The sequence below is a fragment of the Propithecus coquereli genome, unplaced genomic scaffold, assembly GCF_000956105.1.
Source record: "Propithecus coquereli isolate 6110/MARCELLA unplaced genomic scaffold, Pcoq_1.0 Scaffold133, whole genome shotgun sequence".
Classification (NCBI taxonomy): domain Eukaryota; kingdom Metazoa; phylum Chordata; class Mammalia; order Primates; family Indriidae; genus Propithecus; species Propithecus coquereli.
In genome coordinates, this window is record NW_012137525.1 from 1,059,207 (window position 1) to 1,074,530 (window position 15,324).

Below are 15,324 nucleotides of genomic sequence, written 5' to 3' on the forward strand. Positions count from 1 at the left end.
ATATCAGAACAACATCTATTGGATGCTGGGGAAGGGGGAGGGCGGTGGGAGGAGGGGGGAAGAGGGAGGAGGGGAGGGGTATTTGTATACACAAGGAGGGCAATGCGCACTACCCGAAGGATGGACATATTTGAAACACGGACTTCGGTCGGGAGGGGGGAACCAAGGGCAACACACGTAACCTAAACATATGTACACCCATAATTTGCCGAAATAAAAAAAAAAAAAATCATTCTGGCTATATGGCTAAGAAAAGACAGTAATTGGGTAAGAGTAAGAGACCAGAAAACCACTTAGGAGTTGATTTAAGAAATCCAGAAGAAAGATTATGGTGATGTAGACCAGGTAACAGTAGAGCTGGTGAGAAGAGGTCAGATTCGGAATATAGCTTGAAATCTTGGTAACAGTTCCTTCTAATACAATGAATAGTTTATTTTTGCACCATGAGTTACAATTCACACTCATTGTTGGATTTGAATTTTGTAAAATCCCTAAAAATATAAAAAATGCTTTACAGTAGACAAAATCCAGGTTTGTGGAAATGCCAAATGAGGTTTTCTCATGCCATGACTAGTAGACGTTTGCCTCCACAATTTTCAAGGCTCATTTTGATCCTTTTGGTAACTACTAGAGAAAGTATTACTATTTGCAAAAGAGGTGATACAGGCATATCTGATTTTACCTCATAGATATTGTGCTTTTTACAAATTGAAGTTTTGTGGCAACCCTGCATCAAGCAAGACTATCAATGCCATTTTTCCAACAGCATGTGTTCACTTTGTGTCTCTGTATCACTTTTTGATAATTCTTCCAAAATTACAAATTTTTTCATTATTATTATATCTGTGATCAGTGACCTTCGATGTTATTATTGGAATTACTTTCAGACACCGTGAACAACATCCATTGAGACAGCAAACTTAGTAAATGTTGTTGTGTGTTCTGACTACTCCGACAACTGGCAATTCCCTGTCTCTCTCCCTCTCCTTAGGCCTCCCTATTCCCTGAGACACAACAATATTGAAATTAGACCAATTAGTAAACCTACAGGGCCCTCTAAGTTCTCAAGTAAAAGGAAGAGTCAAACATCTGTCACTTTGAATCAAAAGTTAGAAATGATTAAGCTTTGTAAGAAGGGCATGTTGAAAGCTGAGATAGGCTGAATGCGAGGCCTCCAGTGACAAACAGTTAGACAAGTTATGAAGCAAAGGAAAAGTTCTTGAAAGAAATTAAAAGTGCTACTACAGTGAACACACAATAAGAAAGCAGAACAGTCTTACTGCTGACATGGAGAAAGTTTTAGTTGTCTGGATAGATCAAACCAGCCACAACAGTCCTTTCAGCCAAAGCCTAATTCAGAGCAAGGCATTAACCCTTTAAAATTCTATGGACGCTGAGAGAGGTGAGAAAGTTGCAGAAGAAAAGTTTGAAGCTAGCAGAAATTGTTCCATGAGGTTTAGGGAAAGAAGCAGTCTCTGTAACATAAAAGTGTAAGGTGATGTAGCAAGTGCTGACGTAGAAGCTATAGTAAGTTATCCAGAAGATCTAGCTAACATAATTGATAAAGGTAGCTACGCTAAACAAAAGATTTTCAATGTAGACAAAATAGCCTTATATTAAAAGAAGACACCATCTAGGACTTTCATAGCTAGAGAAAAGTAAATGCCTGGCTTCAAAGCTTCAAAGGACAGGCTGACTTTCTTGTTAGGGGCTAATGCAGCTGGTGACTTTAAGTTGAAGCCAATGCTCATTCACCACTCCAAAAACCCTAGGGCCCTTAAGAATTATGCTAAATCTAATCTGCCTGTGCACTATAAATGGAACAACAAAGCCTGGATGACAGCACATCTGTGTATAGCATGGTTTACTGAATATTTTAAGCCCACTGTTAAGAACTGCAGCTCAAAAAAAAAGGTTTTTTTTGAAATATTACACCATTGACAATGCACCTAGTCATCCAAAATCTCTGGTGGAGATGTACAAAAATGGTTAATGTTGTTTTCATAGCTGCTAACACAACATCTACTCTATAGCCTATGGCTCAAGGAGTAATTTTGATTTTCAAGTCTTAGTATTTCAGAAATACATTTTGTAAAGCTACAGCTAGCATAGATAGTAATTCCTCTGATGGATCTGGGCAAAGTCTTGAGAAACCTTCTGAAAAGGATTCACCATTCTAGATGCCACTAAGAATATTCATGATTCATGGGAGGAGGTCAAAGTATCAACATTAACAAGTGTTTGGGAGATATTCATTCTAACCCAGATAAGTCACTTTGAAGGGTTTGGAGGAAGTAACTGCAGATGTGGTAGAAATAGCAAAAGAATTAGAATTCAGAAGTGGAGCCTGAAGAGGCGACTGAATTGCTGCAATTTCATGACAAAACTTGAGTGGATGAGGAGCTGCTTCTTATAGATAAGCAAAGAAAGTAGTTTCTTGAGATGGAATCTACTCCTGGTGAAGAGGCTATGCACATTGTTGAAATGACAACAAAGTTAGAATATTACATAAACTTCACTGATAAAGCCACAGCAGTGTCTGAGAGGCTTGACTTCAATTTTGAAAGAAGTTCCACTGTGAGTAAAATGCTATAAAACAGCATTGCATATTACGGAGAAATATTCCATGAAAAGAAGAGTAAATCTATGTGGCAAACTTCATTGTTATCTTATTTTTAAAAATTGCCACAGCCACCCCAACCTTCAGCAACCATCACCTTGATCAGTCAGCAGCCATCAACATCGAAGCAAGACCCTACATCAGCAAAAAGATTATGATTTGCTGAAGGCTCAAATGGTCTTTAGCATTTTTAAGCAATAAAGTACTTTTTAATTAAGGTATGCATATTTTTAGACATAATGCTATTGCATACTTAGTCTACAGTATAGTATAAATATAACTTTAAATGTGCTGGGGGAAACCAAAAACTTTGCATGACTCACTTTATTGCAATATTTGCTTTATTGCAGTGGTCTGGAGTCAAACCTTCAATATCTTCAAGGTGTACCTGTACCTATATAACCATAACCACCATCTTATATCCAAAACAGTACACTAGTATTAACACAGGAGCATTCTAAATTTTGTTTGAACTGACAAGTCAATTGTGTCTGTGTGGAACCACGATTGCCACAAATTTCCAAATAGGAACCATTCTGATGGTTCATTTTACTCCATTAATGATTAAAGTGTATTCATTAAGGAGAAAGTTACAGTACAGAAAAACTATGCATTAATAATAGCTTAGTTCCTTTACACATAGCCATGGTCAATGGCAGCATTTATTATCTGTGAATTCATTAATATGAAAATTTTAAATGTGCTAATCATGTTGGATAGTAACTCTGTTATACCTGTTATTAATAATGGAATAATACCTATTGTTGGCACATTAGTATAATGCAAGGCAATATGCAGTCACCTCTTATAATAACAACATCGCCTACCCTGTTTATAACTCTTCTCATCATGGCTCCTAGATGGTTTTACAAACATTAATTAAAACTTACATTACCTCTGTGTGGCTGGGACCTGCCAGAGTCATCATCTTGATGCGAGACTAGAGATTAAAGCCATGTTATCAGAAGCACAAAAGCGGTGCTAGGATTAAACCTCATGACAAACATTTAGAATCTAACTTTTAAACAATGTAAGGAATACCTGCTCCATCATTCTTTATTTGTACACTGTGACACTTTGTAGCAGATTTCCAGCTTGTGGAAATTGTGCACACTGATTGCAAAGTTTTCAAAACAAAATGTGCTTATTTTGCATATCTTCATCTTAACATTTTCAAAAGTTAAAATTCCTTTAGTAGGTCATCTTCATTGGTATCAGGAGTTTAATCTTTCACAGCCATTTTGAGAAGGCAATCAGGCTTCCAAAATGTTATTCCCAACCCCCAAGATTATATAGCAATTTAGTTACAGGGTCTGGAATCGAACTTCCGATCCTCGAACTTTTCATCTGCCTTGCTCTACTGAGCCATGTTGCATTGCACTAAAACAAAGCATGCCAAGAATTTGAATTCGTTTTAGAAGGTCAGCTTTGCCGGAAGATTGCCGTTCTTTTCCCCACCATTGAAAAGAAGTAAAAAATAAAAAGTTACGTACTGAAAAGTTGTCTTATATTGTATCCTCCACACTTTAAAGTGAAACTGAGAAAGTTTCAACGCTGTTATCAGATCACGTTGAAGAATCTTCTAATTTTCTTACAAATTACCTTCTCTTTCATTAAGTGTCCTGTTAAAACACCTAAAAGGATTTTCATTTTCTTTCTCAATTTTGCATTACTTCCAAAATATCAACATTTAATCTAAGATCATTTTGATTGCTTGTTAACATTAGCATAATCATATGGCTTTATTAGGTACAATTCTACATTGTCAGTCACCCTTTTCAAAGTGAATCTCAATATATAAAAAGAAAAATCGCTTGGTCTCAGGGTTTTTTGCCATCTAGTCTAAGCCCTGTAAGCAGGTTTGCACAAGCAGAAAGAAGCACCAGTTGAACAACAGAGACACCTAATGTGCCTTTTAACTACACCTTCTTTATGTGGACAAGGGTAAAATGGATTGTCTTTTTATATATTAAAGGGAACAGAGCCCACACTTCAAGAGGACGTGGAGCAAATGCTAACCTATGCTAACACTTTCAATATTAAATTATAATCAACAATTGGGGGTACTAAATATGCCACCAAACAGAGCAGGCTCTTTATACAAAGGAAACTTTAATAATTTCTGGCTCATAATGTTAATATTGATGTTTACTTTTTATCAAAAGCTCCCTAGTTGGGAGAAATATTAAATTAAATTAAATTAAATTATTAATTAGATGTAGATTGTGGGTTTCTATATTACACCATCCTAGGTACTAATTTTTCAGGACTATGTGAGATGAGAGAGACAAAACTTCATTTATTACTTTGAGTGATTATTGAATATAAAGGGAGATCTTTCACTGGATTTTTTTAAAGAATTATTAAATAGCCGTTGGTTAACTGAATAAAAAAAGAAAAGATAGTCACTGCTTTTACAATATGTGTTGAATTTAGGATAAATATTATAAGGATATGAATTTGCCCCTTTTAAAGAGATTACATTATTTACTATAGGATCTATATCATTCTTCTAAAACTTTTTTTTCTTAAGAGACAGTGTCTCGTTCCCTAGCCCAGGCTGGAGTGCAGTGTCGCAATCAGAGCTTGCTGCAGCCTAGAACTCTTAGGCTCAAGCGATCCTCCCATCTCAGCCTCCTGAACAGCTGGGACTACAGGTACATGCTACTGTGCCCAGGCTGGTTTTGAACCCCTGACCTCAAGAGATCCTCCTGCCTCAGCCTCTGGAGTTGTGAACTTCTAAAACTTTTGAAAGATGACAAAATTTCAAAATATGGCAGAAAAGAGATGTGTTATCTGTTTCATTATAAATCCATTCTATTACCCCTTTATTAAAATTTGGGGGAAATGTCATTGAAATTTCTTAAGTCATAAGATAAAGAGCTTGGTATATTATTTAAACAAATTATTTATTGTTTTTGTTTATTTAAAGAGACCTTCTAATTTCATCTGAAAAATTAACACGTTAAAATATACTAAGTTTTGGTTAGTAACTTTGGCACCATTTAAAAATATAGAATCATTATTACTATGTTAGTAGAATCATTAATACTACAGAGGCAAAATATTCAGTTTGAGTAAAAGTCCCTGAACTACATCTCAACTGAGCTCTCATTTTAGCATTACAGCGTATGGCAGAGAATATTTCACATGTAAAAATTTAGAGCAAGTGTAAATTGTTGTCTCCTTGATAACAGAAGAATATTCAGTATTATTTTTTTCTCTGAATATTTTAAGCAGCATTGCTTTCCAAACTTCCTGCCTGAAAAATCCATCCTGACATAATTAAACAGATCAATCTAAATTGGTAATTGAATTATTTAATATTGTGTCTTTGAACTTTGAAGATGTATACCTTAGACAGAATACTTTGGTTTGATATATTTGGTTGATATTGACTTGTTCATTCCCACAACAGTTAGACAAAGGGAATGCTTGCTTCTCTCGGCAAATTCTAATTCATTAATGTTACCAGTATGAGAAGTAGATTGGTTTCTCTATTTCCCATCTCGGTAGAGTGTTCATCCATATCATCTGTGGTACATCATCAAGGTATTAGGATATAAATTAAAGAGAGATGGTCAAAGACACAATTTTGCATCATCTGGGAGTTATATTGGATGAGTCAGGAAACCAATCCCCACCCACTGATTATCAGTGTTTAATTTATAAGGAGGACCTGCCAACGTGCACTGAACTTACTCACCTCATTCCATAATTGATTTCTGCTGAAGTCAAATGAATATTATAAATATATTTTCTAAACATTTTCAGCTTTGTACCTCAATATCCCCATCCAAAGACCAGAGGTCTGACTTATCTATCAACAAGGATAATGTAAAATAAATTAAGCAATTGATAAAAAGCAGTCTACTTTTTTAGTCTTTCATCTCTCCCTATTTCCCACCTTTAAGATGAAAATAGTAATTATCATCCTTTCTTCTTTTGTAGGAAACTTTGAGAATTTAACTCACTTTAAGAACAGTATCAGTCACCTATTATTTGTAAGATTTATTCATCTGAGCACCTGATATGTGTTTTTGTTTACTTCATGCAATAATAGACAGCATCATGACATGAGAATTAAAAAATATTTCTCTATTTTATAAAGTGTCAGAAATCCCAGTCCCAAGGCTACTGATGAAAGCCTGCTGAGATCAAATGTATGATTTATAACATCTCTATGAAACATTTTTCTATGGCCTCACTCCTATATAATGGAATAGTCACTACTGAATTTTCAAGGCACATTCCCCACCAGCTAAGAGAACTTAGTCACTCTGTCTGAAATATCAGTAGCTACCAACACCTGATTCGGACACATAAATCAGCCATTTAGAAATGATGATTAGAATAGTATGAACTCCACCACATTACGCCTGAATGATTTTTCTTTTTTAAGCTTTCTATAAAATAATCATATAGATATAAAACACCCAATGATCTACACATACATATTAACACTGAAATGTAGAGGAGCTAACCAGGGAAGCAAAGCGTATTGCCCAATTCTCTCTAACATGTACTTGTGAACTCTCTCTACTTAAGTAAATAATGGTTCCTTATCGGTGACCAGAACTTTCGCTTTCTTGCTCATATGTCTATTTAGTTTCTAATTGACAATATCATCTCCTGAAGCTTCAAAATCTAAAACCTCTGAGGTGGTTTCCTTCTAAGAAAGATTTGGTAATGTTTGTCCTAACTGTGAGTTCTTTCTCATCTTTCATTCCGCTTCTGAGGAAGTAAGGTTTTTCAACCTCAGTACTATATATTAACGTTTTGGGCCAGATAATTCTATGGTGTCCCTTTTTGGTTTTCTGTTGTTGTTGTTTGTTTTTTTTCTTCGATTTTGGTTTTGGGGGTTCTTTTGTGGGGAAAGGGGATAAAGTGGAATGTCATATGCCATATAAGATGTTTAGTAGCATCCCTGGCCTCGACCCATAGTAACACTCCCTTCCCTTTGTGACAACCAAAAATCTCTCCAGAGATTTTCCACATGTCCCAGAGGTGAGGATGAAAGGCACAAGCAGAGCAAAAATTATCCTGGTTGAGGATCACTATGATAAAAGCTATAGCTGCTTTTTAACTATAGCCCTATCAGTTCATTCCCCCCACCCCAATTTTAGCCTAAAAAAGAAAAAAATCCTTTAATTTGAGATTTTTTTCCTACATATGTTATGGAAACATTTTTTCTTTTCTGTTCAAGCTCCTACTCGCTGTTTTCTTTCAGAATCATACTAGTAAATTTTTTCATTAGAAAAAAATCTTGAGAAGTATAAAATGCTTAAATGTATTCATATATCTTAGCCAAGAAATTTTAATTCTTTAAATATATCCTACAAAAATAAATAGACACTGAAATATGTGTGCAGTCAGTACAGATTTTGATGGAAATAAGTTGGAAACAACACAATTCTCCAACAATATGGAAGGGGCTAGATAAACTATTTTCAAGATTAAAATCACCAGAACGGAACTTCTCGAACCATCGATGTACTGTGTGTTCATTAGCCACATCCTTCCCAACACTTTGTTGATGTTTCGAGCTGTCTGCACTGAATTGGTTCCATGACAGAACTCATATTCAAAAATAGCACAAATGTTTGACTTATCCATGGTCTCACAAAAATTGCTCTAAAAAAAGTTTGACACAGACTCACAAGTCAAAATGTGCGTTTGTAAAACTAAGGATGTACCTTCACAATAAAAATAAAACAAGAAGAGTCAAAGGAAATGTCAGAGATATCAACTGTCAAACTTAGTACTTAAGGAAATTGGACACTTTGTACTTAATAACCTAATATGATCCAGACATATTGGGAAATGTTATACAGCAATTTTTTAAATGTTAAAGAGTAACATTTATGGCAAGAAAAGTTTTGGAATCTTCTGTGAAAATCCCACATAACAGCATATACATTGCAGTCCCATTAGCCAACTATAAAATATACATAGAAAAAATTTTGGAAGTACAGACACCAAATTATGGACAACAGATATTTTGGGGATATAGATATTGAGTGATTTTTGTCATTTTCCTCTGGGGTTTTCTGTTTTATACATTAGTCATGTGTTACTTTTAGAAGAAGCAAAGAGGATTAATTTAGTCATTTTCAGCTATTAAAATGAATTAAAAATTCTTCATGGTTATATAACATGGATTTCTCCAAACTCTTAGAACTACACTAAAATGGGTGAATTTTACTGTATGTCAACTATTTGGATGCTGTTATAAATCCTGCATGCACCACACCAATTCAGGTTATATTCTGCACCACTAGCCTCTTAATTTAGTAAAAAATACTGTTATTTACCATGATGCTGTGGTCTACTGAACTTGGTATTTGTAACTTTGCTGCAAAATATATATATATATGAATCTTTAATGTAGAACTTTTAAATTTAATTTTAAGAGCATTCACGACAATACCAGATATTTCACTTTTAACAGTATTCTTTATTTTGGCCCTATGAATTGAATGGGAGAAAAAAGGGATCGTTATTGGAGTTGACTAATTTGCTATTGAAGCATCTAATGATACTGATATAAAATTGGCATCATTTAACTATGTCTGAAGTTCTGCTAACAGAACAAAAACAGTAACAGTTTTCACTTTGATTCTCAAAGATGCGTGAGAAAATTTGGATGTGAAAATAAGCAAAGCTAATTTAGAAGACTCATCTGGTTTAAGTAAAATTCATGCTTCAAAGAATGATGTGTATATACACTTTTTGCAGCTGCTTGGGTTAAATCATCACTTTTGGTGTCTTCTAAAAGAAACTACTCACTTCGGAAGTAGACGCCGATGCTTCTTCAGCGGTATTGGTCTTCTAGTTTTTATGAGGTCAGTGATAGAACCATAGCCCCAATGTCAGATGGTGAATGTCTACCAACATTTTGTAAAAGTTACACATTTTCATTATTAATATAAATTTAGCATTTAATTTATCCTTAAATCTGTACTTTTATTTGTTAAGCTCATTGCTGTGAAAAAAAAAAAGTAGGGTTTTTTGCAAGATAAAAATGTAGTACAGAAAATTAAAGCAAATAGTTTTAGATTCACACCATAAAATACATGATAAAATCATCCTCATAAAGGTGTTTAACAGGGCCAGGATTAGGGTGAAGTGAATGAAGAATTCCATCAGACACAAAATTTAATAGGGAACTAAAAATGACAGTAATCAAGATAAATAATGTTTAAATGCAATATTTTTTTTAAAAAATCAAAATTAATGCAAAAAAACCATGATGAGCAAAATACAAATTTTAAAATAAAGACAGTCTGTTTTTGTTTTAGGATCCTGCATCATTATACAATGGGAACAATTTGATCATGATTTCCCTGCCCACCCCGAGGGGCTGTGGCATCCTCTGGTGGGCGAGTTTTTGACGGTTGACAGGGACAAGCAAACAGACTGGGCAACATGGGGCTTTATGTATAGCATTTTTTTAAATCGTAGAGCTTATGTACTGAATGATCAATATCATATTTTCAAAATTCTAAAATATAATGTCTATATTCCATACTAGTAGGCTTCTAGTGCAAAGCAATTTGGTTGTTATTTCTAATAAGAAATAATTTTTGAATCAGTACACATGCACAAATTCTTAAATGAATATGAAAATATTTTTTCTATAAACAAAATTAGTAGATCCTCATTTCATGGTTCTTAAGGAATATAAAAAGGACAATTACAGATGTTGAAATTATTAATTTAGTGATAAGATAGAGTGCCATTTTCAATGAACATTTCTTGTAGTTAAATTGTATTTGTGAAGCACTGTCCTCAAAACTGCCACTTAATTATATGTGAAATCTAATCAGGTCACTTATTTAAGGAAAGAGACTATAGGATTCCATTAAACACTAAGCCAAGAAACGATTGAATTCTGGAGTTTATTTATTCTTCTATCGGTATAGGAAGTTATCTAGAAATATTACTTCAATTAGAGTTCTTTGTATTAGCTTTTCTTGTTCTTTCAATGCTAAAAAAAAAAAAATTTATGTCTGAATAATGTAAAGAAATTTTTCCCAAGGCCAAATAATTGCTATTCTCCTATGGTCTATTTTTCTTAGGTTAAAAATTCTGTTAGGTCAATTATAAGTAAAATATCAATAAGGAGATAAGAGCTAGCATAAAGCCATCATGTTCCACAGACTGCACAGATTAGATGCAAATTGACTGGGGGAGAGGAAAAAAATGGGTCTCCCAACCTTCACATGTTATCTCTCTTCCACCACACCTCCAAGAAAACCCTTCCAAGTAACGTCAAATAATCAATAAGTTTGGTTTTAGTAGGCAAGAGTAGCCTCTAAGAAAGTCAATGAATCCCCTCCTTCATAATTGTTTTATTTCTCATCCTTGCATGATTAGACAGTGTAAAAAGAGCACTTTAAGCTTGTTTAAAACAGTACCCTTCAAATCTTGTCCCATCAGTTCTGTGGCAGTTCAGTCAATATTAGATAGCATCAAAAATCTATCTCCTGTCCCTGACAAAAGAAGGAGGTCCATAAGATTACCTGTTCTGAATGGCAAATGCAAACTCCATACTATCTCAAGTTGCCAATGACACTTTTTTTTTTACCTTCAAACACTATTGGAACTGTGGTCAAAGCCAGGTTCTTTTAATTACATAAAACTTTAATTTTTAATTATGATTGAAAGATAGTGAAAGATAAGCCACCAAATCATCTCAAAGTCACTGAAATGCTCAGCTTGATGTCTGCTGGGTGTTTTCACTCATATTAACCAGTTGTAGACACAGTCTTTTAAAATAAATTTCCTTCAAATGACCATCAAAAATTAAACCCAGGGTGCCCACGAGATTCTGAGAATAGTGTATGCACAATTATCAGACATAGTTTATCAGGGAAAGGAAAGACAAATCTCAACAGCTTTTCATTTCCTTTCAAGAAAAAAATTAAAATATAGAAACTCGTCATTATCTTTTATAGAAATAGCCAAGGCACACATGTCTAAAATCTATGTTTTAAATCAAGATTTCTGCTCCTCTTCATTTCTGAAAATAAAAAGTAAATGCTGTGGAAAGTTTTGGAAAAAAGCAGAAAAAAAATATAACAGTGGCTTGCTAACACTTAGCACTTACTATGTGTCAGGCAGTGTAGTAAATGTGTTAACTCATACTTAAAACAGCCTTTCATGGTTGGCACTTTTATTATTACCATTTTTAAGATGTAGAAACTAATATAATAAGCACCACATGTGGGATTCAAACCTAGACAACCAGGCCCCAGGATCTGTGTAGAATGAAAAAATTCACTCATAATCCCATGCCTCAGAGAACAGACTTTATCTATTTTTACTGATTTATTATTCCCAATGTATTTTCAAATCAATTTATAGTGGTTGAAAACGATACAAGATAAAAGATGCCAATTTTATTGAGAAAATTGTGCCAAAAAATATGTTTTGTTCACTTCATGAATTGGTGCATAGATTTTATTACAACTTATTTTTTTGTATAAAAATACTGGGGTTGAAAACACTCTAAACTCAATATATAAAAATATTAGTAAATGTAGCTTTATTTATTGTCCTAGACTCCCCAAATCCTAACAAAAGCAGAGAAAAAATGGAACTGCCAATTTAAGGTAACTATATCCTTTTGTTTAAAAATAATCTCTTTTTTGCAAATGTTTACTCAATTCTGATTTTATGGTCTATGAGTCTATTTCTCACCATTCTGGTTTTCTTTCCAGCCCCTTTTCCCTTCCCAAGTTAGTAATTTTGCAAACAGAAGCTTCTGTATGCTCAACCTCAAGAAATTAGAAGAGGAGCCCAGGACAAAGTACTATCTCCCTGTGCCCTCCTCAGCCCCAACCCCCATCTCTGAGCTTGTGGCTCTACCCTAAATGTCTGGAATAACTTTAGTCTGGTCTCCAAAGTACTGTGATGGTGCCTGGGGAGCTCATCCACCTCAAGTGATAATGCCCATGCCTCAGTAGTAACAGCTCCTACAGAAACTTCGATTCTGGCTACCACTCCCATGCTCTTCCCAGTTCAGGAAGGCCACATTATAATCTCTTTTACAGGTTCTCTTTGTCCCTCTCTGAAGCAATCTTCTACCCCAAGTCCCACAATTGGCTCTCTTGGCTCCCTTCATGACCTCAGTGGTGGTATATTGATAATTTTGGGATACTTTCTGGGACCTACATAGTCTTTGAGGAATTAGGTTGTATTAAATCAGTCCCAACAATCCATAAACCTTACTCTACCAGGCTGCACTATGCTGGGTTTCTCTGGAGGATCTTATAAATTCTCTAAGAAACATAAGCAATGCATTTTCATTGAAAGTTTTCTATCAAACTTATCAGTATTCTTATAAGTCCTCAAGCACTACCTCTTACCCCTAGAGAGCTGTACTTTTTGAAAGAACTAAAATGTTCAAGTCTTACACACACACACACACACACACACACACACACACACACACACACATACAGAAGCATTCAGAAACAGACATGCTCACATTCAGCCACAAAATAACTCTCTATATTCTCTCCCTGTCTAGTGGGAGTTGTTCTAGGTCAACAGTTCTCCAACTTCAGAAAGCTCAGAATCACATGGAGGGCTTATTAAAGCACAGATTACTAGACCCCAATCCCATAGTTTCTAATCAAGTATGTCTGGGGAAGACACTAAGAATCTTCATGTCTAATAAGCTCCCACATTAATACGGGTGCTGCTGTTCAGGGGACCTTACTTAGGAAACCATTGCTCTGGGCCTTGCTGCTCAATGTATAGTCCATGGACCAGGGGGTACAACATCATTGAGGCATGTTTTAGAAATTCGGAGTCTTAGGACCCACCCAGAGTTACAGAATCAGAACCTGCATTGAAACAAGATCCTCAGGTGAATGCATATTGAAGTTTGAGAAGCACTGCTTTAGGTGATATATCCTTCTTTTTTATTTTATGATCTTTGATATTACCCTCTGTTTCTGGACAATAAACTTCATGTGTTAGCTTGTATGTGGACATAGCTAAAGGGAAAAGGAGAAAATTCATTTCAAAAACATAATTCCCAATTTATAAAATAAATTGATTTTCAAAATTTTTATTAATAATCAAAAATTTTTCTCCAAAATTAACTGTGAAATCTTGCTTTCTATTTTAAATGAATTAAGTTTTGGTACATACTCAAACTGAATAACAAAGGAGACACAAGCTATTAAAATCTATGGGATTTAGCAACAGCAGTCATAAGAGGATAATTCATAGCCTTAAATGCCTACATTTTAAAAAAAAGATCACAAATTAACAATCTAATGACACATCTCAAGGAGCTAGAAATGGAAGAGCAAACCAAACCCAAAGCCAGCAGAAGAAAAGAAGTAACTGAGGTCAGAACAGAACTAAACAAAATGGAAAATAAAAGAACAATACAAAGGATCAATGAAACAAAAAGTTGGTTCTTTGAAAAGATAAACAAAATTGATAGACCTCTTGCTAGATTAACCAGAAGAAGAAGAGGAAGAACCCAAATAAGCTCAATTAGAAATGAAAAGGGAGATATTACAACTGATACCACAGAAATACAAAATATCATCTGTAAATACTATGAAAATCTCTACACACATAAACTAAAAAATGTAGAGGAAATGGACAAATTCCTAAAAACACACAACCTCCCAAGACTCAGGAAGAAACAGAATTCCTGAATAGGTAAATAACAAGCAACAATATTGAAGCAGTAATAAAATATCTTCCAACAACAAAAAGCCCCAGACCAAATGGATTCACAGCTGAATTCTACCAGACCTACAAAGAAGAACTGATACCCATACTGCAGAAATTATTCCATAACTTCAAGGAGGGAATCCTCCACAACTCATTCTATGAAGCCAGGATCACCTTGATACCAAAGCCAGGAAAGGCCACAACAAAAAACAGAAAACTATTTCAATATCCCTTATGAATATAGAGGCAAAATCGTCAATAAAATACTAGCAAACTAAACTCAACAGGACATCAAAAATATAATCTACCATGACCAAGTGAGCTTCATTCCAGGGATACGAGAATAGTTCAACGTACACAAATCAGTAAATGTGATTCACCACATAAACAGAAACAAAGACAAAGACCATATGATCATCTCAATAGATACATAAAAAGTATTCTACAAAATCCAGCACCCTTTCATGATAAAAAACCTCCACAAATTAGGCATAGAAGAAATATATCTCAAAATTATAAAAACCATATATGGCAACCCACAGCCAACATCATACTGAATGGGGAAAAGTTCAAAGCATTCCCCCTAAGTCTGGAACAAAACAAGGGTGTCCACTGTTACTGCTTCTATTCAACATAGCACTGGAAGTCCTGGCCAGAGCAATCAGGCAAGAGAAAGAAATAAAGGGTATCAAAATCAGGAGAGAGGAGGTCAAACTATCACTTTTCGCTGATGGTATGATCTTATATCTAGAAAATTCCAAAGACACCACTAAGAGACTCCTTGATAAATAAAATGGAAAATAATGGAAAGTCTCAGGATACAAAATCAATGTACACAAATAACTAGCATTTCTATAAACCAGTAACAGTCAAGCTGAGTGTAAAATCAAAGACTCAATGTCATTTACAATAGCTACAAAGAAAATAAAATTCCTAGGAATATACTTAACCAAGGAGATGAAAGATCACTACCAAGAGAACTATGAAACACTGAGGAA